This window comes from Mercurialis annua, linkage group LG2 (genome assembly GCF_937616625.2).
Source record: "Mercurialis annua linkage group LG2, ddMerAnnu1.2, whole genome shotgun sequence".
NCBI lineage: Eukaryota > Viridiplantae > Streptophyta > Magnoliopsida > Malpighiales > Euphorbiaceae > Mercurialis > Mercurialis annua.
This window is the reverse complement of record NC_065571.1, coordinates 33,853,207-33,877,251: the sequence shown is the minus strand read 5'-3', so window position 1 is coordinate 33,877,251 and position 24,045 is coordinate 33,853,207. Positions and strand designations below refer to the sequence as shown.

The 24,045-nt window shown below is 42.0% G+C and overlaps 2 pseudogenes; one reads left to right on the top strand and one right to left on the bottom strand.

The window, feature by feature from the left end:
* Positions 1 to 3,734: 3,734 nt before the first annotated feature.
* Positions 3,735 to 6,032, bottom strand: LOC126668442 (cytochrome c biogenesis CcmF C-terminal-like mitochondrial protein; annotated as a pseudogene).
* A 12,367-nt stretch (positions 6,033 to 18,399) lies between these two features.
* Positions 18,400 to 20,555, top strand: LOC126667477 (ribosomal protein S3, mitochondrial-like; annotated as a pseudogene).
* The last annotated feature ends 3,490 nt before the right edge of the window (positions 20,556 to 24,045 follow it).

Sequence of the window (24,045 nt, the reverse complement as noted above, 5' to 3'; positions counted from 1 at the left end):
CATCAGATCGATCATATCATTTCTTGGATTGCGGTCACTGTGAGTTGTACTTTTACTTTAATGTATTAAAACTATTTTATATATATATACTGTTTACACGCATCGCATTATATATAATTGATTGAATGTTATACGTTTATTTAATTTCTGTATATAAGAACTAGTATGCGATCCGAAGAAACTAGCTACCTATTGGGTGTCAATAGGCTGCGTGATCACCAGTATCGAGTCAGTCTAGTATGATTGCATTGAGAAATGACTTGACACAGCTGGGAGCTGTTGATGAATATGAAACTTACGATTGGGTATATGATTTCGATACGCAGAGTGAACTCGGCTACGGTGTAGCCTGGAAGTCCCCGTATCTAGTGGCTGGGCCACCAGCGAGTTGGACTCGCAATTGATATTTACGATTGGGTTGAATGATATATGATTATTTGAGAGATGTGTCGCATGCTAGGATATTAGTTTCGTACGGATCAAATACCTGTTTATATGTTTTATATTAATATTTTCTTGAGATGCGATGCTATGTTTTTATATTAATACTGTTAGTAAATGTCAACTCACTCAGTATTTCCCCAAATACTGACCCCTCACCTTTGATGTCTTTCAGGTGCTTAGCTTGTGGACTTAGCTAGAGGCCAATTTTGGAATGCAGAAGTCATCTGTATATGTTAGTTTATGACTTCTGTTAATGCTGCAGTAGTGGTCCTGTGTCAACAGAATAGTAGCCTAGTCAGCAGTTTATTTTGATTGTATATATCGACTGCTGTCTTTGTTTATATGTTTTTTGATAGGCTACGTACGTTGTATATAATCTACCGCCCCAGATACCGGTGAGATATTTGAGATACTAACTGATGTATATAGTACCGCGAGGCCAGTTCGTACAGGGTACGGTAACTAGAGCCCGCGAGGTTTTGAAACAGTTAGTGTATATATTTGGTTACATGTTACATATGTATATTTGCTTCTGTTGCTTGTTATTATTTGTTTATTATGTGCGAAAAATTAATTGTGGTTTGAGGCTTGCTACGGGTTCCGGAGCTACCACTCCCGTTCCCTAGCGCCGGTTGCGGCTCAATATTTTGGGTCGTGACAGTTCACACTCAACCACGTCACCCGCGACCAATCTCTTAATCTCAAAGTATGAGTCCAACTCACTGGTGGGTCCAACCCACTAGATACGGGGCTCATGTTACACCGTAACCGAGTTCTCACTCGTATCATATTCATATCGTATGCGCATTTCATAACCTCATAGACAATCTAGACACGCTATACTGACTCAAATACTGGTGATCACACAGCCTATTGACACCCAATAGGTAGTTGGTTTCTTCGGATCGCACACTAGATATTCATATTGAAAACAATGAATATAACAACATTCATGTGATCTAATTCACCAAACACAACGTCTTATACGAGCGAATCATATATAATGCGATGTATTAATAATATTCATAATATATGAAAATAACTTTTATAATAATAATACGCAAAAGTAAAATCCCCTTCGTCACAGGATTTCTTCTTCATTTAAATAGATATAGGATCTATGGGGCAATTACTTAGAAATACATTTTGTGAAACAGCCCGTCCTATCTGATGGAAAAGGATCCCATGATCCTAAACTGATCTTACCTGGAATCGCAGATCCCAAGTTTGTCTATGAAGAGCAGATCAAATTATATTAGTGTCTATAATGGATTTCTTCTGTGTAATGCTAATTGATAGGGCCTCATTGGTAAGTGCTACAAGATCTCGTACATTGGAACTTTAATACCCCAAAATATTTAAGCATTTAATTGGACCACGTGTCCAGATTTTAGTAGCCGGGGTGGCGATATCGGAAGAATTTCCGAGAATTTTTATAAATAAATCTAAGTAGGTCGGTTTCGAGGAAAGTAATTATGCGGAATTTAATATTATATTTCAATTCTAAGGTAGGAATTGGAATTAAAAGGAAAAATATCAAGAAAAGTCCCAAACTTGGAATTAAAAGGAAAAATAGCAAGCGGATCATTTATAATGAAGAGGAAGAGATTCAAGAGAATGATTCGGAATTCTTGCAGAGTGGAGCCATGCAGTACCAGATACGAGATAGATCTTCCAAAGAACAAGGCTTTTTTTGAATAAGCCGATTCATTTGGGACCCTGCAGACCCACTCTTTTCCTTCTACTTCATACCTCTCCTGAGTCTCTCTTGCTCAACGGATTCATATACCATTGCTTTATTCCTTATAGTCATAACCAGCACAACCTTTAGGGGTGGAAATCTCACAAAACAAGTAGGACTAGCCCTCGATGAAGGTATGTTCACATAATTTTAAAAGAAGGGGGTATATAAATTCACGGTAGGCACACTCAAAGCAGATTCAACCCAACCTGTACTAGGAAGGATGCTAAACAAGTCCGACGTTATGCTAGATTTTTGATGGAATACGTGAGAAGTGGTACCATGATTCTCAAACGAACATGTTGATTTTAGACAGACGGAAATGAGTTCATCGATCTAGACTTTCAAAGGTGACAGCAAGCACATTTATTTAAACAATTGTTTGATGATGGGATCCATGATAAACAGTACCATCATTCTAAGTCGAAGACCTTCCAGTGCTGTGACAAAGCAAATGATAGTTTCAAATTGTTGAATTGAAGAAGAAGCTCACCGAAGCCTATATTCTAGCCCTTCCGGATTTCACTAAGCCTTTTCCAAGTTGAATGTGACGCATCTCACGTGGGAATTGGAGGAGTGTTATCTCAAGAGAAGAAACCCATTACTTTTTCAGTGAAAAGTTAAATGAAGCAAAGAAGAAGTACTCAACTTATGATCTAGAGCTTTATGCCGTTGTTCAAGCCCTCCGATTTTAGAGACACTACCTCATACATGCCGAATTCCTCCTGAGGACTTTCTTGATTGGCTAAGTAGCATAGAGAAATTCTTTGATTGGAAAGTACTATCCGAGGTGTGCGAAGATGAAATTCATGAGCACCGGTCATGCCTTAATTTGGTGGGATCAGATAAAGTCCAAGTGAGCGGAAAGGCAAAGGGAAATACATGGGACAAGATGCGATCCAGGTTGCGGGATAAATTTCTACCATCTGATTAGACCCAAAGCTTGTTCCAAAGATTTCACTTCGCTTTAAATTATAGATAGAGGGGAGAAAAGCGTACAAGAAAGCCCCTACTCCTAACAGTTGCGGAGTTCTACCAATTGTTTATTCGTAATGGCTTGAACAAATCCAACGAAAAATCCCTTGCTTGATAGGGCTTGAGGTTAGAAATCCAAGATGAAATCTCGATGCATCGGATGTGGAAAGTGGCCTATCAACTAGCTCTAAAGGTCGAGGAAAAGCTAAAGAGAAGGACCACAAGGAGGCACTGAAGGTGATAAGAGATCGACCTCTACCATCGGGCAAGGTTAAGAAAATTAAACCTGAAGTCCATATTTAGGCACGCTTGACTAATATATAATAATAAGTCAAGGCTCTGGGCAACCAGTAGGATGGAGCCTTGACTTGAACATTGTACATGTGCTTAAGGCTCCTTCGGGACATGGCCATAAGTATTATAGTTGGCAAGGCTTGGACGCAAGCTACCAGCGCCTATCCGCGAGAACTAGGCTTGGCTGGGTCAGTAGTGCCCGCCCATTCTGTCTCGCCTGCCGGCCCGCTCCGAAGTGCCTAGACGGGCCGCAGCCACTACTTTGACTCCTTTTATGCAATTATAAACTCCATGCCACAGAACTTTCTCGATGCCAACGCAACTTATCCTTTTGGAGCTGACGTAACAAACTACGCGAGCCTCTTAACAAAGCCAACATAAATCCTATCCGAATAAAAAAATAAAAGGCAGTTTCATTATGGTGGTATACCAGCCGCCTGTTCTGGAACTTCTAGTTCCAATCAAATCATATAGATCCGTAAATAGATTTGTATGTATAGCCACTTCAGTCGTGCTCGTCGTTTCTCGAAAGTATCTTTTTTCTGGGAACATAGTTAACCATAAATTATTATTGTTCACGATTCTTCATCCACCGATGCAGAAAATGCTCCAGTTTTCCATTCTCATATGAGGCCAGAAAGTTTATTAGCAATAGGCAGGCATGAAGTGATTCATCATGCTCAAACATGAGCCGATCGTCCAATAGGGACGGTTTATAGATCATCAAATTCCTACAAATGGAATGAGAAGTGGGTCCATGTAAATGATTGAAACCTCGCAAACAACAACGCTCCTTCCCCATATGGAGTTCGGAACGTAACGACAATCGTTGAGTGAACTGTGTCTTCTTTGTTTTATTTGACCTAAGTTGCACCATTACTACTGGGGTGGGGCTCGGCCTCCAAACCGTACGTGAGACGGGTTTTTGCCTCATACAGCTCGGGCCGAAGACCGGGGGCAGTTTAGGAGAGATGGGGAGACCCAGCAGCTGCCGGTCGGGGCGGGGATAAACTTGTGAAGAAGCCCCCAAACCAATCCTATATACAGCACTAGTGCTTCGCGTTCTTTCTATTCCATCACATTACATTCCAGGATAGGCGGCTAATACTAATCTAATAAGTGAAGTAGTCATCGTCTGACCAATTGGCTCGGACACCAGACCGCTCGTGCCCGCCCATTCTGTCTCACCCTAAATGGAATGGCTCTCTTGGTTAGACTGCGCCCCGACCCGAGCGCCCACTTTCGCTCTTTCTCCTCCCGTAGCCCAAGAAGTTGGCAAAGCCAACACAATATTAGATTAGTTAGGGCTGTCCCCTTCATTCTATGTTGACCCCGGCCGGGGACTGGCTTTTCGGGAAGTCCATTCCCACCGCGCTCTCGGCCCAGCTGGGCTGCAAGCGGTAGTGGGAATTCTCCCGTTCCTTGGTCAAAGACTTGGTTGGATGTGGGATCTACTCCACAAGGAGCGGTACCGACGTAGATGATATCATCACGACCTCTCTTTTCGTAATGCTAGGGATGCTTAACACCACTTCGCCAACTGACGTTAGATGTGCTTTCGTGTCTCTCAGTGTTGTCAGCATTGGGTGTTTCCGAGCAGTGATGCTTACACCCATTCGCATTAGTTCATCCAAAGTTCCTTACCCTTATGCACGAATTATTGAAGAAGCCATCTTCCTATCAAGGTTAAGGAGTCAACTGAGCATCTCAGCGGCGGGATTGAATACACGGATCGAATCAGAGTTCACACCACCCGCCCTGAACAAAGAGGAGGCGTGGGCCACAGGTCTCAATAAGCCGCCGGGTCGCACAACAGAAGAACACCCAACATACAGATGCACACTCCTCCATGTGAAATATTCGTCTTCATTGGAGCTTTTTGGTAGTAGTCGTGACCAAGAGCCATAAGCTGTCGGATCGTTGGTAAGGCGAGAACTTCAAGCCCGATTTCTGGTGGCACACCCCACACACAAACACCGCCCGACGCAGGGGGGAAGGGGAAAGCTACAGACCCAAAACCTTTGACCCTTCTTTCTAATTGGAGGAAAGAAGAAAACCTCATCTTGTCATTTCGTCGTTGTTCAATCCTGTTAGGCCGAAGTGTTTGGCGTTTCCTTCTCCGCGCCCGCTCACGCTTCGCTGACCTATCGCGTGGTAAAGAGAAGAAAGTACGAAAGAATAGTAAACAGAGCACACCGCAGAAAGATTCTAAATATGAGAAGTCCCCCTTGGATTCAAGAAGAAGAAAATGAAGAAGGGGAACGAAAATAAATAAGGCGCTTCTAGCTCCAGTTTCGGGTGAGATTCTCAAAATTATGTCTGGTAATAGAATAGGGCGGCTTGCTCTGACCAAGACTCCAATTTTTGCTCCGTCCATGGAGCGTATGAATTTTCTGAAATTTAGATAGACCAAAAGAGGGAATGAAGAGATAGGTATAGGAATTAGAGTACCATTGGAAGAAGGGGCGCCTATGGGAACATCTCTACTGACAAACCATTTCAATAGTACGGGTGTTGCCGTGCCACGAGGCACGACAATGAAAGTAATGAAAAAGAAAAAGTTATTTAGTTGGACCATCTGCTCTATCCATTCGAGTTTTGCTTCTCTAGAGAAGGTGAGATGCTAAAAATGAAAGTGTTCGCAACGCATGCAGAAAGGATACCAATGAAGCCAACCATTAATGACTAGTTCAAACACCAGGAGCGGTCTGTCTAATCAAATAAGGGATCAGACCACTCTTAGAAAGATGAAAGAAAAGCAAACTCGCATAGTTCGGAGCCCAACTCTAACTACTACTTCTTCGTTAGTGAGGTGAGGTACTTTTTTCGGTTTGAATAGGGGTTGCCCTTTTTTGGTTTGAAGCAGCCCCGACTTTTGTCGTAGTCAGTTCAAACATATAAACCCAGTCCACTTGCAGCCATGTTGATCAAAATGACTAAGTTTCATGACTGGACCAGTCACTCACCCTCGTATTAGAAGATCATCTCACCTTGTGGTCAACATTCTATTCCCCTTAGTCGTAAGTGCTCGTTCTATTTTGATTTGAATGGGCCGGTCTCCCGAACGACCATAGTACGGCCGCCCATATAATATCAAATCAATTGGTAGATCTCACCCCCAAACCATAGAATAAGGGATAGCGTATCTACAGAAGAGAGTGTACAGGCCCTTACCCTTAATTTTTTAGACGCAGCTCGAATGCCTTTACGCTATAGGCTGTGTTAAGCATGCTTTTTTGACAAAAAACAAACTATTTTTCCATGACAACAGTCGCGACTATAAAGGGCGGGGCAGTAGGCTCTCTATCAACAACAGGGGGCTGTTCTCCTTTGTCAACTTCTTGCTTGTGTCGTTAACTTTGTTAACGCTACTAAGGACCGGGGCGAGCGGAATTCAGTAGAGGCTCGAAAAGGGACTTATTAAGTGAAGGGCCGAAGGCGGCTTTGCTATCTATCCTAATATACTACCGAAGGGCGGCGAGCAAAGTTTCAAGGAGATAGTGTGGCTTTCTTTGTTCTCATGACAGAGTGAGGGGTGTTATCCATCCGCCAATAGAGCCGGTTTTAGTGAAGATCTTCTCATGCATGAGGGGCGGCAAAAGACGGCTTCGCCCATGAGTTAGCGATAAGGCGGAAAAAGACCTACTGGCTTCTATATGGAGCAGAGCATCCTTGCTCGTAGCTCCCTATTGATATATGTAAAAGGGGATAGGATAAGGGGTGAAAGAAAAAGAAGAAGCAAGTCTTGAGGGAATAAAGAGCCACCCTTAGGTGGTTCTGCGCCAAGTGCGGTCGATTGTCCTTCCTTTATAGATTGAGCTACCGTAACTCTAATCAACCAACAAAGTAAATTCCATACTCAAAGTTGAGTTACCGTACAAACTCAATATCTATAAAAACGAAGAGGGAAGAGTTTTTACTAAAGCCGAAAGGTATCCTAAAGGAATGGAAGCACCACAATCCACCTAGACGCGGCCATCATAAATACTTCGTGCGACAGCTGCGGAGGCAGGTTCGGGATAATTCAAAAAAAGAGAAAAAAAAGAAAAAGATTGAATCATCCCGAACCTCCGTCTTAAAACATTTCCAGAAACTCGAGTTTTTTTTCTTTCTTCTTCTTTCGTTTAAACCTCCTCTCTAGGTTCTTCTTGCAGCCTTATCTCATTAATTAAAAAAAATGGATTCCCGCATCGGAACAACACCTGCTTACTATACTAGATTTAGCCAATTCGGGTGCGGATGGGGATTCTCCAATTGATTCTACAGATTCGAATCTGGGTGCCCCTGCGCATAAAGATGTGGATAGGGATTCCCATTCAGATGCGGCTACAAAGGCTCGTTTGAGTGATTAATAAACCTTCATCGGGATAAACAAGCAAGGGTTTCATTCTCTGCTTGCTTATGGGAATGCTATTTCGAGAAATTCTGCTTCAGGATAAACTAGATATGTTGCGAGATTAACTGGATATGTTAGTTCGGCTGATGTTGGTTTGGATGCTTACCTAATCTTTTTCCACCGACCTCGGTTCGGTTGGCTCTTTAAGATCAACGGAACAGGTTGTTAGCGCTCGCTCCTCCGGTTTTAGGACCTCCAATCTTAGAAATTTTCAATTTTCTTTTGCTATTTAACTTCCCCATAGAGCCTACGGTAAGTTTGTAAATCAGTAAATTTATAGTAGGGGCCTTCACGGTTTGATAACCATGTGTTACAAGCCGCAGAAATCTCTCGCACTTGAAAAAAAGATGCCATATAGCCAATGATATAACAATGAAATTTCATAGTTGATTCATTCAATCAGGACCACGAAAGAATCTCATAGTTATTTAATCATGCCCTTCCTTGAATTGAATGAAGAAAAAAAAGCAGCTGATTGGTAATTAATGTGCGCATCTGTGGGAGTCGAACCCACCAAATAGGCTTTTTCCTTGTTCTGACCAAACAAAAAAAGATGATTAAGACTAAGTCACCTTCCGTATTCAGGCTTTCTAATCTAACTGCCTCCTCGGCTTGGCGGGTTGTCTGTCTTGGTTGACCTTATGGCCGAGCCAGGACTTGCCCTGAAGACGACCTGTTCGAACCTGATATATAGCTGGAAAATTGGGGGGGACTGTGTTAAGCAAATACAATAGGTGTCTTAGTACATAGCTTACCCTAGGATGCATGAGAGCTAGATATACAGACTATTCTCGAAAGAGTAAAGCTCTTTTTTTTTTGGAAGTGATCGATACAAAACTAAAAGTAGGTGGGGTTAAGCCTGGGAACTAGGGGGAGAACTCAGGCTTAGATTGCCCCAAAACCGCGCCTTATGGAGGGCAAACAAGCTTCGCTCGCCAGCTTCGCTAACAAAGTCTCAGAGTGGTGCCTGGTCCAACAAAATGGGAAACTACTGGGGTCAGATTTCAACAGATCAAAATAACGAACTCAGTAGTAAACCAGTTGAAGATCTTTCTTTTCCTACCTTAACCGAGGCGTCGAGGAGTTGAGTGGGGGAGGCGTGCCACACCCCTTTTCGTCTGACTGTTGGCTAGTTGGAGCAGAGACTTGGTTTCTAGCATGAACGTTGGTGCGGGAGACTTCGGAAATGCTAGTATGGCTTCTAGTCGTCAGGCTGGGATGACGAGGTAAGCGACAGTGCTAAGTTGGGTCATATGAGAGTATTAGTCAAGATGCTGAGGCAAGAAGGCAAAGGCCTGCACGAAGCCAAGTGCCAGCCACTAACTGATCGACTGACTTGGGCTACCTTTAACCCGGGTATCCCTCCTCCTCTGATCTACATCTGGCTTGCTTTCTTGTCTTAGTATGAGTGCTCGCTTCCTTCACCGACCCACCTCCCTTTATTCTCGTTCCTTGCTTCTATTTTTGTCCTTTCTTCCTTCGACCGCCCGCCCAAGACCGGAAAAATGGAAGAACTATAAACGTTGAATCACTAGAAACTGATTAGTGACGAGCAACTAATGGATAATGCGTTCATTTGGCAACTTCGGGTTCGGGCGTCAAACCCAAATCCGCTATGGAAACTAAGATGTTGAGTGCTAGACCCGTCCGAGAACTGATGCGAGCACCCTAATGGATCGAGCAATCACTCCACCTGTGATAAAAAAACTCCAAACACGACCGAAGGAGCGTAGCACTTAATGAATCGTTTCCCCGATGGTGGAAACATGGGAACAAAAACTCCCGAAAGAGCGAGAAAAAGAAGTAGCTATTATAAGTTTGAGTTGGAGCTTTTTGCACCTGCTTCGGGAGGATGGGAATAGTTACATTCTTTGTTGGGTGGGAATAATAGCCAGTAGGTCCACGTGCTGGACTCTCCACCGACATCTCAGATCGATCACTAAACTTAGGTCGACTCGATCACGAAGCTTAGAATATAGATATGAATCTTTAATGTGACTTCTTCAACGGATGCTTCCTCCTCAGAATCTGGCTCGCCTTGACTTCATAGAGCCTAGCTTTCGAGAATGTGTTGATATGTCTTGGCGAGAACTGGGTAAAGCATCTAAAAGAAAAGGGGAAGCGTCCCGAGACTTTGCGAAGAGCCATCTTCTCTTGAACAGCATTGTAAATTCCATCTAGATAAAGAGGTGCCTCATCCTATCGCCGTCAGAGAGCTGGTTAGGGGTAACCTCAGCGCATTTACAAATTTCATTAGCAGCTTTAGCCTTCCTTGCCTAATCCGACCTCTTTCTCCAATCGAAGTCAGACTTGCGTACTCTGAGACCGTTCTGGGGACCTGCTTGCCCTTCTTCCCTCTCTACAAACTCTGGAGTGAATGCCTTGGATGCGACTAGCCAGGCGGATGGAAGTCGAGTGAGGAATAGTCTCACTTTTTCGTTCAGTAGTTCAGCACATCGGATCTTGTAATGGATGTATCGGGTTTGAAAGTCTCTCTTTCTCCTATTGCCGTTGGAATTGTGTGTTCGTCTCTGCTCGAAAAAAAAGGTCTTAAAGGAGCACCTATCTGCCTGACTTGAAAACAATTCACGCTCCCTCCAATGAATGATTGTTTGTTTGTTCTTGCTTGATTACCAGAGGACTACCGCTGAAAGGCGTTGTCACTGCAACTTGGTGCCTAGTGTGCTCTTCACGGAAAGGAGTGAAACGAGCAAGGAGAGAGAGTCAATCTTAATGTCAATGATAACAGGAAGGGAAGAGACATAATCACATTTGCTTGGCTGGTCGACACAAGAAGGGTCACTGGGAAGGATACAAATGGGGTCCATTGAAAGCAAAGTAAAGACGAGAAGAGAAGGGTTGTGCTTTAGTTTGGCTTAACTGGTCTTCATGGCATGAAGAACTCGGATTCGACAAAAGAATAAAAAGCATAGCTGTGAGGCTTAACGGGCAAAGAAAACGGGATCCCACTGATCGCCCCGCTTGTTGAAAATAATAATGGTTCGGTCCACTCAATTCAACATGGCTGTCTGTGTTAAAATCAATTGGATATTCTACCCTTCAGGTCTCTTTGAGGTTTAAAGAGGCTGGCTACAGCCGGTATTCGTCTTTGGCTAAGGACTCAATATAACCGACACGGGTATAGATATGTTTTGGTGGTCTTCTCGCATGGTGGAATCATACCATTACTGTTCCTATCTGCTTAGGTTTTCCAAACTAGGACTCTCTGTGACTAGTGCATTACAAGAAGAAGAACAGCAAGGCCAAGGCAATCATTGATATGCCACTACCCTATCGAAAGCCGATCTCTTCTTCGTCCGTGATGGCCGTTGTAGATCAAAAGTGGAAAGATGCAGTTAAGGGCCACCACAATGCAGTCTATAAATGAGGATCATAGGAGCTATAAGAGGCCATATGATGACAGCGTGGCCAAGAAAGCGTTCCCGCAATACTACGTCCCTTCGATATTTGATGCATTTGACGAGACTGGTGATCCAAAAGAACAAATCGCTCATTTCGAGCATTTATCCAAATTTCAAACACAATGCGTTGATATCGCTCAACATAAAAAGCTGCTTATCAAGCAGTTCCCTAGCGCGCTCCAAAGAACGCTTTCTGCTGGTTCTCCAGACTGAAAGCGAGATCTATTAGGTCCTAAGACAAGTTGTTTGAGTTATTATGCTCCCATTCTTTGAGGAAATCTATCACGTCGGAATATTTACGGCCTAGTAAAAAGGAACCCGAGTAGTCAGTTGAGCTATGGAACGATTCCGTTTATTAGCAAGCCTTTCTGCCACAAAATTAGTTAGCAGAATTTATCCCAGAAGAGAAATGGGGAAAATTTTGTATTGTGGGAATCCGTATTGAATTGCGCTCGGGCTTGATTATTGTTGGAGGCCCTACTATTTTCGATGAAATCTCTCAACGTGCTAATTGAAGCAGGGCAAACCTGATTGAACGACACACATATGCTAATGTCGCATATACAAGTCGGAGACCTCCTAAAGGTAGCAAAGACAAAGGGAAGAAAGAAGGTCATCGTAAGGGTTTGCACTTTGACATCAAGAAGAGCTCAAAGTCAAATGAGCCCTTTCGATTTATATAGGATATAGGCAATGATATGCTGAAATTACCGAAACCAAGTGCAGCCCAAAGATGAAGATGATCAATGGTTCTTCCGTTTTTTGGCTGAGTAAACTTGTTCAGCTTTATTGCAAGTCTAAAGAAAGGGAGGGGCAAAGTTCACTCGCTACTAACTCGCTTTAATCTCTCCACTCGTTCCGTAAACTGCGCTCGCTGCCTCCTTAAGCTTCGCTAAAGCGACTACGTACCCGGGTCTCCTCTCAAACTTTTGCGATGCGGCGTGATTCAAATTGCTACTCCTTCCAATCTCGCATTCGAGGATCGGGAAAATAACAAGAAAAATTAGATGGGAGATTTTAGTGCAACAATATGCCCTCGTATGTGGTCGCGGCAGATAAAAAAAAGAGCATTCCTGACTCACGTCCATGATCCAGTCCATGCACGCGGTTCGGCCCATGCCTGCAAACTAGTCTACGCCCATGGTCCAACCCGCACCTACAGTCCGACTCATGCCATCGCTCCAGCGTTAGAACTTATCAACGACACTCTGGCCCGACACGCACCTACTACAAAAAAATGCTCTTTACAAGAAATGAAAGAAGCAGCTATCGTGGGATTTCTGCATCCGAAAGTCTCGCACGCACTCCTCCAGCATCAAATGGAGAAAGACCTTATCTGCTCCTCGACCTAGAGGGCCGGAAATCCCTTTTTCTATGGTATGGGGAAGGAAGCTGAAACCACCATTCGAACAAAAGGGCGGAGGGTAACCCTATTTGTATGCGCATTCACACGACGGGCATGTTCCAAAGATCTCTCGCAACGAGAACATAAGACATGGTTTATTGATAGTAAGCTGATTAAAAAAATGGATCATAGGTTGGTTGAATATTTAGTTCCGGTTAGGCTACGTGTTCTGTTCACGCGCTACTAAGCCGCACACAGGAACTTAGACAGGTTTCGTCCCCTTTCGGGAACACATTCTTACTAGTAGGTGCTAAGCCTGATGCAAATATACCGAAAAAAAAGATCATACATGATCGGTCGATCGAGATATGTTACATTGCTGTCACGACCCAAAATATTGAGCCGCAACCGGCGCTAGAGAACGGGAGTGGTAGCTCCGGAACCCGTAGCAAGCCTCAAATCACCATTAATTTTTCGCAAATAATAAACAGATAACACGACGAAAGAAAACATACATGTATAACATACAATCAAGTATTTACACTAACTGCTCAAAAACCTTCCGGGCTCTAGTTACTGTACCCTGTACGAACTGGCCTCGCGGTACTATATACTTCAGTTAGTGTATTAAAACATATCACCGGCATCTGGTGCCGTGAACAAAACATACTACTTGTAGCCTATCAAAAACATATAAACAGGACATCAAGTAATATGTACAATCAAAATGTACTACTGTCTAGGCTACGACTCTATCACGCGGGACCACTACTGCAGCATTCACAGAAGTCAGAAACTATACATACACAGCTGACTTATGGACTTCAAAATTAGCCTCTAGCTAAGTCCAAGGAGAAACGGCGGCGAAACGACGTAATCGGCGATTTCTCTCACTTTCTCTTGAACTCTCTCTGATCTTCTTCTTTCATATTTCTTTTCTTATATAATCCGGCTAAAGTGCAATTTTTATCCTTGTTCTTTTTGTTTATTATCGTTTATCCTTTAAACTTTTCTTTCGTACGATTTAGTCCATAACTAAATCGATAAATTCTTTTATTATGGCTTATACGTATTATTTATTTCCGATAAACAATACGAAGCTCGATATTAATACTTTCCGTCAAAATCTTCAAATTTCCATCGACACAAAGTGGCTAAATTACCACTTTGGTCCCTGTACTCTATTTTGGGCTTTTCTTGCCATTTTTTCTTTTAATTCCAATTCTAACTTTAGAATTGAAATATGATATTAATTTCACCGCAATAATCTTTTCTAAAACCGACCTAATAAACTTATTTATCTTAGTCTTATCGTAAATCTTTCCGATTTCGCCATTATGGCGAATCCAGACTGGACACGTGGTCCAATTAGCTAATTAAATATTTTAGGGTATTACAATTGCATGGATAGGGAAAGAGGGGAATGGTCTCTGCTGGTCCGTCTTGTGCTTGTGTCAAGTCCCGGTAATCGGTAAAGGAATCCATTATCCAATCTATCCTTTTTAACCTGTCGTGCAGAATTCATGTTGTCACTATCAGCTCCTTATAAGGGAATAGGACGTACCATAAAGATCATAAAGCAGTTAAATAGTCCTTATATTATAAGTCATTGCATTCAAGTCTTTTCTGTAAAAACTCGCAGTTCTCACCTTTATCTAAAATATATATATATAGATTTTAGATAATAACTCTTTAGTTGGATCGGACATGGACTTCTATGAAGATCTTTTCACTCATTCATCATACTCAAAGTCGAAGTTACGGCATGGGGGACTCGGAAAAATAACGAGAATCGGTGTCGTGGGAGTGCTACGAGATGGCGATTTTTCGTATAAAAGAATAGATCCACGGACCTATTGATTGACCACCGATCGAATGCTATCTAAGAGAAGATAAGTAGTTCTTCTATCATTCAAGGGCAAGGGGAGAAGATGTAGCGGCTTTCCTAGATCTCGTATTTCCCACGTAGTTCGTCGGTCAAACCAATGATTCTTTTCTCGTAATAGAGAGATTCTTTTTCTTGTATGTAACTAGGAGCGCATCATCGGGGCAGGGCGAAAACGAACATAGGATCAGCATCATGGCCCTTTTATTATTTCTTTTGCTTGTGTCCGGTCCCTGGTCCTATCGAACCAGTCACTTCATACGTTCTGTGTGTTTTTTTTAAGTCTTCTCCGGGGACTGCTGCTCAGTGGCTTCCCTTTCCTCTACTTTTGCTGCTGATCTCACATCGCTCTTTTGCTCCAACCTCTCTAAATCTCTCTTCTCCTTTCAGTCGAGACTTTCAGTTCCTCTCCCTCTAGTCAGCTCCACTCCATCGACCCGAGTGGCTACGCTCATACTCTCAATTGAGCAGGTTGGTATATTCGACCAGATCTAGTTACATCGTTGATAGAAATAGAGGTAGAATACAGAAAAAGTAAAAGGAAATAGATTCAGATGAAGCCTAGCCCAGCTTCCTTGCCATTGGGAATCCCGTCCCTTTGACAGGATTGTGTCTGGTCCAGGCGGGAACTCCACTAGCATTCCCGCTCCCAGGATTCTGGACTCTAATAGCCCTACATATGATTCTATGGCGGCCCAACAAAGAGGAGCTCCTTGCTGCCTATATATAAAGCTATATAGTTTCAATGGTAGTTTCCTTCGGTGCATATTCAGTAAAAAGAATATAAAATTCCTTAGCTAGCTTATCTAATCTCCCTGACTTTATTAAGCTCTTCAATGGCTAATGCCGTACTTGGGTTGTGGTTTTAGAAGGAGTTAAAATTCACCTAAAGCAAGAGGAAAGGGAGGATTCGAAATGTTCGACTAAAAGGTACGTAGTTGCTCGAACAAAAGGGTCGATGGAATGGAGGTCGAACGAAGTGAGAGGAGAAATTTGGGTAGAGCGAGGTTGATCAATTGATTGAAGCAGATATCGTTAGTTGTTTCGATAATATAAAGCACGATAGTCTTTTGGATAGCATAAATCAAAATCAAAAATTGCCAGTTCGCTCATGTAATTTTTGCTTTCTTTACAACATCTATCTTAGATAAAGATTGAAAAAACAACTCAACAAGAGGAGAAAGGAAATCCAACAAGTCCTTTTCACCCGTGCTCATGAACATCTTGATCAATCAGTTTGATTTTGAAATGATCAAGTACCTTGGTAGCCTGATCAGCTATGCTCGTTATGCGGACGACTTCATGGGCGCTATCAAGAGGCCACAATGCCAAGTAAAGACAACAGAATCCTTCATCACGAAATGAATAGGCTTCATGGCTCAGCTAGAGTTCTCGGTTCCAATAGAAGAGAGCATTAAGCGAGGTATGTAGTCGCTTTAGCGAAGCTTGAGGAGGATACTGCCGATAACTCGGAATTCTAATCTCGAGTCACTCATTTCAATGCTCCCCTTCAACGAGTCAAGAAATAAAGAATCTTTCTAGGTATAAGGAAGGAAGAAAGCGAGAAACCACTACTTCGATTTAGAAAGACCAACTCCACTAGTCAAGCCGATGTTTTTTCTAAACAACTCATCCGATTATACAATCAAAATTTTTTTTTTTCTCAAATCTGGGCTTAGCCTCAAATCCTTCTTTTCGGGAAGACATTCCGTTCATTCCAGGACGGAATGGAAAGCTATCAAATGAGCGAAAGGAAATGGTGGGAGGCATGGCATATGCCATATTCGGTCTTAGAAAGCTCTTTAGCTAGTTAAGAAGTACTGATATCTGACTAGATAGATAGACACATAACTTCATTCCATACAAAACAAAGGTATACAATACTGCTATATCGGTAAGGCTACCGGAATGCTCTGTACAGTTCTATAATGAGCAGGTACTATATGCTATAGCTAGCAGCATAGGCACACCTCTGAAGATAGACTACCACATATTCTGGGCTTCAAGGGAAGAGAGAGTGATAGGCCGGGCTTCATGTCAAGGGAAAGAATGTCTGTCAAATCCTAGTTAAACTCGCTCTGGAAGATAAAACTACCTTAGCTACCGGTCGAGTAATGGCCACTTCGTTCTTTTCCTGGGTACTCAACAACTGGAGGAAGGGAAGAGAATCCTACGATCCAGCTGTGGTTTATGCCCTTACTAGCTTTATCCCATTCCCATCAACTCTTGCTTGTGCTTCAATTTGTTATTTATTTATCTTAATGGATAACCAATCCATTTTCAAATATAGTTGGGCCAAGAAATTTTCCATAAATAAAGTCTAAGCGCATATAGAAAGCACGAAGCTCATATGGCACGAAAAGGAAATCCGATTTTGGTCAGACTTGATCTGAATCGTAGTTTAGATTCAAGTCGGTTCAGTGAGGGCGACCGCGAAAGTCACCGAATGGGTCAGTCTTATCCTTTTTCCTATATTAAAAAAAGCGTGGGAGGACGTTGCAGATGTCCGGGACGGACACGACTTCTTCTAACGCTAGAAGACCACGGGAATATACCCGGGACCAGAGCATGTCGTGAAAAAAGCACACTGGGCGGGCGTGCATCGTTCTGTCTCTGGGGCACCGTTGAATGTAGATATCAGAACAAAGGATCACTTTTACCCTCGAACTTGCGTCAAAGTATCACAAAAGTCCAAAGCTGGAAAAAAGGATCACTTATACCCTGAACTTGTGTCAAACGGGTCAAAAACCCCCCTGCCCACTCTCACCTAAGAGAGTGTACTACACATTCCGGATTTTCATAGTGGTTTTGTTGCCCAGGGTGGTTTTTGATAGAAAAAAGTTTAAAATGTTCCTAATTTTTTTTAAACATTACAAATTAAGACCTAATAATTAAAAAAGTACATTTAATCCCTATTATTCTAAAATCTGAAATAACAAATTACCCTCTAATTTTTAATATATAACAAATTAATTTCCAAATTTTAAAATCTGAATTAACTAATTAACCCCCAAAATTGAAATATTAACAAATTAACCCTAATTTTTTAATATACATAAAAAAAATTAAAAAAAAATTAATTTTTTTTTAAATACAAAATATTAATTAAGACAGATCCTCATGCGAGGAGCTGTTCTTGACAGATCCGCGCGAGGATCTGTGACAGATCCTCAGGTGAGGATCTGTCAAGAATACCTCCGGCGAGGAGGCTCCTCCTCCTCCTCGCCGGAACGGAAAAAAATTAAAAAACAAATTGACAAAAAGGTTAAAAAGACCCCTAAATTAATTAGAGATTAATTGTGATTTATTAAGTTTTAATTGCAATTAATTAGGATTTAATTGAGATTAATTAGGATACAAAATATTAATTAAAAGCCCATTCTCCAATTAAGGTGCCACATCAGCATAAGTGGCTTTTTGAGCCGGTTTACACTAGTTCAGTTTATAAGTGATCTGGTTTTCCAGCTTTGGACTTTTTTGATACTTTGACGCAAGTTCAGGGGTGAAAGTGATCCTTTGTTCGTAGATATCATAAGCGCGAGGTGCAGGATACAAGGCCGAGAAAGCAAGGCAACCACCCCCTATGTGGTCCTTTCTCAAACTAGAACAACTCTGAATGTTAGGAAAGCCCACGGAGCGGGAAGACCGCCTGACCTGAGCGAACCTACCGAAAGGACTTGACTTATCTCAACCGAACGATGGCGGCTTAAAGCTAAGCCTATCACGAGAAGCGTCTCTGCTTGATCAGCGGGGAGGACCATTTCAAAGTATGGGGCAAGGGATAAGGCGCTTTTACTTTGTCCCCCAGGATCCATCACAGGTTGGGTTTGAGTGAGAGCCGTTTGATGGGTGACTATCCAGCACGGTTCAGAGAGCACTTTTAGTCTGCGATGCTGAATGGAAGCCCGCCTTATCAAGCAAGAAAGAAGCGGCTCTTTCCATTGCGGAATCACCATTACTCTATTAATTATTATGGTAAATCAGTGTATCAAGATGTCAATCTGAGATCTTATTTCGGTTCGATACGTCCGCCTACGAGACTCACCTTTGGCTTTCGTCTCGGTAGATGTATTATTCTACATTTTCCCAAAACAACATTCATTAATTTCTTTCTTTCCCGTCGACCAAGACGACTGAAATGACGCAAAAAAACCAGACCCAGAAAAGAGAAGGGCCGGTGGTGGACATTCAGGAAAGTCGGTCAGATCAGGTGTCTTCATTCAAGCGACAATACAGAAGAAGAACAAAACAAAGTGAGAGGTTATAGAATACGCTCGAATGAAAGGTATGTAGTCAGTAGACTAAAAGGAGAGGAGAGATTTGGAAGGGGGCAGGGAAAAGAGTCGAGTTGATCAGGCTCGACGACCGGGAGAAGGAAAACAAAATCAGGATTTGGCCAAAAAAGAAGCAACGCTATGGATAGCATGACCGATCACCATCGATAAACAAGAATCTTTCTAAAGAACTTCGGGTCAGCGGGGCCTTCAAGCATCCAAAATACGTCGGGGTTGTAAATGACAAAGCCTTCCTGATAGAAAATGACGACTCCTTCCGAAAAACAAAATTATTCACGTCCTTTTTCCAAAAGAAGTCCCGCTCCAATGGCCCGATGAGTCATCTACTTAAAAGGAACCTCCCTACAGTGTGCCTCTCCTTGCATTTTTCGGTAATTCAATATTTATTGAATATAAAGAACGAAATGCATTTCGACCCCGTCGTAGTTCTCATTCATTTTGTGGCACCAGGCGTGGCTGAACCATCTATGATGGGGGGAGTGAATGCACAGGGAAGAAGTTTAGATAAGAGAATACGTTCTCGCATCGCTTTTTTTGTAGAAAGCTCGACCAACGAAAAAAATTGTTTGTCTGAAGCCAAAAAGAGGTTGACTCACTTCATTCGCCAAGCGAATGATCATCGCTTTGCGGGAACAACAAAAACCACCATCTCACTTTTTCCTTTCTTCGGTGCTACCTTTTTCTTTCCAAGGGATGGGGTTGGGGTGTATAAGAACCTTATTTTAGGATGCCCGGGAACAACTCCTAGGTCAATTAAGGATCAAATGTTGGAACCTCATGGGTATGGATAAGGTAATGGAATTGATAGAGAAATTCATAAACCTAGGTGGGATAGGAGAATTGATAAAGGGAATAGAGATGATGATAGAGATCATACTGTGAAACTGAGGAATTCCATACGGATACAACTCTTATTTGATCGAAATGAAAAAAATGCGATCTTTGTTGTCTAGTAGAACAAACACTAATACCTTAATTGAGTCGATCAAGATGAAATCTGTTTATCAAAGTGCTTTTCCGATTGCTCAAAACATCTATTTTCAATTGAGGAACAAAACAAGATAATTTCGTTCCATTTTTAGTAAAATGGTTAAGGATATTCCATTAGTAATGAAAAAAGGGGTGGAGAGGATCCGTATATGTTGTTCATGTCGTTTAGAAGGCGCATAAATAGCTAGAACTGAATGCGGAAAGTATGGAAAAACATATCATAATGTATATAACCAGAAAATAGATTATGCTCCTACGGAAGTATCTACTCCTTACGGAATCTCAGGAGTCAAAGTGTGGATTTCATATAGTAAAAAAAGGGGGGTATGCTATATCGGAAATGTAAAAAATTAGTAAATATCGTAAAGGAAGATGTAGTAGGAGTTGCAAACTGGACAGTACACAACTTGGTTTTGGAAGATATGGCACTAAAAGTTGTATAGCAGGTTGTCTTTCATATCAAGCCATTGAAGCAGCGTGTCGGGCTATAATAGGACAACTCCATCGTGCTATGCGCGGACAATTCCGAAGAAATGGTAAGATATGGGTAAGACTTCTCGCAAATCTCCCTAATACCGGGAAACCTATAGAAGTAAGAATGGGAAGAGGAAAAGTAAATCCTACGGGTTGGATTGCTAATGTGTCCACGGGACAAATCCCATTCGAAATGGATGGTGTGAGTTTGTCAAATGCTCGACAAGCCGCTACATTAGCGGCGCATAAACCATGTTCAACAACCAAGTTTGTTCAATGGTCGTAACGTAATTGGTTAGTACCAAGGGAGAGGGATACACTCCTTTATTTTTTTAATCGCCGAAATTGTACGATGAACCTTTTTGTTCCAGGTGTACGACCCAAAAACATTACTGTTTTATAAGCCGGACCGGATTATAAAGTGATAGTAGTAATAATAAATAAGAAAGAGAAGACCTAAGTTTCAGGTAATGAAATTTTGGGAAAAAGGAGGAAAAGTATGTATATATCTGGGGGTGAGGCTAAATGTATGTAGAAATAGATCAGTCTCTATCCATTTGAATACTCACGTAGGCTACCAAGTAAGTAAATTCAGGTAATGTCTAAATATTAATGAAGCAAGAGCAAGCCAACAAGCTCAAACATAAACAGTTAGTTGGCAAGCTAGTTGCATTTCTTGTGAGTCGACCCGCGCACGGGCAAGCAGCGGAAGTAAGATCAACGTTTTTTCCCTTTACCCTGCTATCTATGCTATCTTATTTATGATAAGCAGCTTCTGAGAGCTCGGAGGCAATAGTTTTTTCGAGACTCCTCCATCCAAAAGAGCAATAACCAGAGATTCACAAAATAAAAAAGCCTTAACCATTGGCTTAAAGGAAACTAACTCGCATGTCCCCCCGGTAACACAATAGCATGAGCCCAAAGAAGGGCAATTCCAACAGTAACTGGATTGTAAGGAAAAGCCTAGATGGGCGAGGTAACAAGCTTTCTATATGCACATTCATAAGCTAGCTAAAACTAGATGGCTGTAAACTAACATGTTACCTTGATTTTTTTCATTTCCTAACAGGTACTGATGCTAGAAAGATTACCTGGGGAGCTGGCAAGGAGAAGGAATAGAATGGAACTTCTCTTTTATCTTCTCCCTATACCTTAAGCTCATCGATCGATTGGGTCAGTCATGAAAGATGTTTACCCATTCACTTTGTATGTCCAATGTATTAATGAACTTAGACTACGATCTATCTTTGATAAAGAGTGAATATCTATGAGCGACGATTCGATTGACTAGCTGGCTATTTTTCTACCAAACCTGTTGGCTCAAGAGCGATTGCGATTCTAGAGATCCTCTATGTTAATCTCTTCCTGGGCCTCAGATATATATTAAAGCTTAAAAAAGTAAGAGAGAAAAAAGCCAAGAGTAGGCAAGAAAAGAACCGGAGGGCTGGATGATTGATCTAGCTAAGGAATCCCCCAAAGCTATGTCTTTATGTAAGAGAAAGATAGGATACTTTTTCTTTTGTCCCTGACACCCTTTATTCTCCCAGTCTATCTCTCTCTTTCTTATTGACAGTGACATCAGAGTTCGTGACAGAGGAAAGCATGTAAAGGAAAAGTAAAATGGTAGCTACTTCTTCCCTTTCCGGTCTGTCTGGCGTGGTGTCATTGACTTTCTTTCTATTCACATACCTCCATTTAAATCTCTACTCTGTTTTGGCTCCAGACTGTTTGCGCTAAGACAGTGATGATGCCCGGGCTAGTGTAACTGATCTTGCTGCTCAATCCATATCGTCAGTTATATGGTTGCTTCATCCAAGAGAGGGTAAGAAGGTGAGAAATCATCAATGAGAGCTGGCTATCGCTTCCTCATTACCCTCATCGACTAGGGGACCTAATACTGGTAGTTGGCTGACTTGGTTGATGGCTTGATATCATATGTGTGCCAAGTTAAGAAGGTTGGGTTAGATTGACTATAAGAAAGGATTTTTCAACTCCCTTAATGAGTGGAATCTGTCATTTAATTGAATGTGTTAATTCTGGCTCTCATCTTCTTTTCTCTCAGATCGAGTGGTGGAACTGCTTTCCCGCCATAGTTGTTCCTGTTGGCCTGGTAGTTCCTTAGTCTTGCAACTCAGCTCTTCGAAACCTGCTAACAGGGCATTTTCCCTTCCTCCAACATAATTCTATCCCATCCTCATTTGCTATTATACCTCTTGCTTGTGGGCAAGAATATGATATGAGTGCCTAATTTCCTTTCCTTACTGCGGTTATTCCGACAACAATTTGTTTTCTTCTTGAACAAGAACCATGGCATTGGTTCTTTCTTTTTTCACGCGATATTGCTATTGCTGGATCGAGCTTTTGCCCATTGTCTTACCTTATTATATAATATAATTGAAATTTGCGTTCTTCTATGCAAGAAGAAGACTTAGAAAGAACAAAATGATATACGCAGGTCTTGTCTTGTTCTCTTTTCAATCGTGTGTTTTTACTGACTCCCTTACTCTATTCCTTTCTACCTTTCTTACTGCTGAAGGCAATTCAAGGCGGCCATAAGGCACGAGAAGTAAGTGCCTTGCTCAATGCTTTTTCATCTTATGTGTAGCCCAAAATTGATGCTGCTTTAGCTGAGTAGCTCTACTGCTGCTATCTAGCTTTGAATCTAATTGAATAGTAAGTAGTAGATAAAGCAGATGTTTTTTTTATATCCATTAGGAGATTTTTGAATGGTGATGATAATTGGCTTCCGCCAACAGTAACAGTGGACTATGTTACAGATGTTCTAAATCGCTCTGTAACTCGACCGCCCGCCCACCAAGAAAGATATATATTTCAGCTAATAAGTTTCACCTCTTTTCATTCTTGATTTCCCATATGCTGATCGTGTTCTTTCTGGTAATCAAAGGAAAAGGTTACATTATTCTTGCCTTCCTAACTATTACTAAGAGAGCGATAGTAAGTTGACCATCGCCCTTTGAATATCACTTTTTAATCAATTTCTGGTCTTGCGGTGCACTCACTCCCGTTACGAGAAGCTTTTATTTTATAGGATACATAAAAATTCAGTGCAGTTCAATCGTCGAAAGTGCCATATTAGAGGGTAGTTCCATAGTTCTAAAGATGCATTAGACATTAGGCAATTTTTTTGGGCGGTCGTAAAACCTCGACTTCTTAGAGAGAAGAAACCTCTCGCCTTTAGAGAATCTTAAGCTGTAATAAGCTTAAAACGGGCGTTACTTTGCTGGGAATACCATCCACTGCTCTTAGGCTTATCGCTCGGTATAGCTATAGCTGTCGATTCGACTACCAGTATATAAGCGAAAACACATCCTTTCGGCCTGTATAGGTGCGTGGCAAGAAAGGAAGCATGCTTTCGCGTCGATTATTCCTGCCCGACGAGAATAACAGAGAAATTTTTTCCCTAAGATCACAAAGCCCCTAGATTCATACATGCCAGTTGGCACAACAATGCAATCTTTGAAAAGAGGTGATTGCGTACAATCTCCAAAAAGTAACCGCTGAAATAAAGACCAAAAGGTAGCGAAGTGCCCCCCCAGTGAAGGAGCAGTAGAATCAAATCAGTCTTTGCTTTCTTCCTATAGCAGCTAGGAGCGGGGAGCGCAGAGAGTAGCCAGCCCAGTTAGCCAGTCTAGCAGCACGGTCTCGGTCCTGCACAAGCCAACGGTTGCTAATTTTCTTTCAAATAAGATCTTTCCCAGCGGTCAGTCTCATCGGCTGGCATTATTCTTTCTTTAAACTTCTTTTTATTTCGAAAATCGTTTTT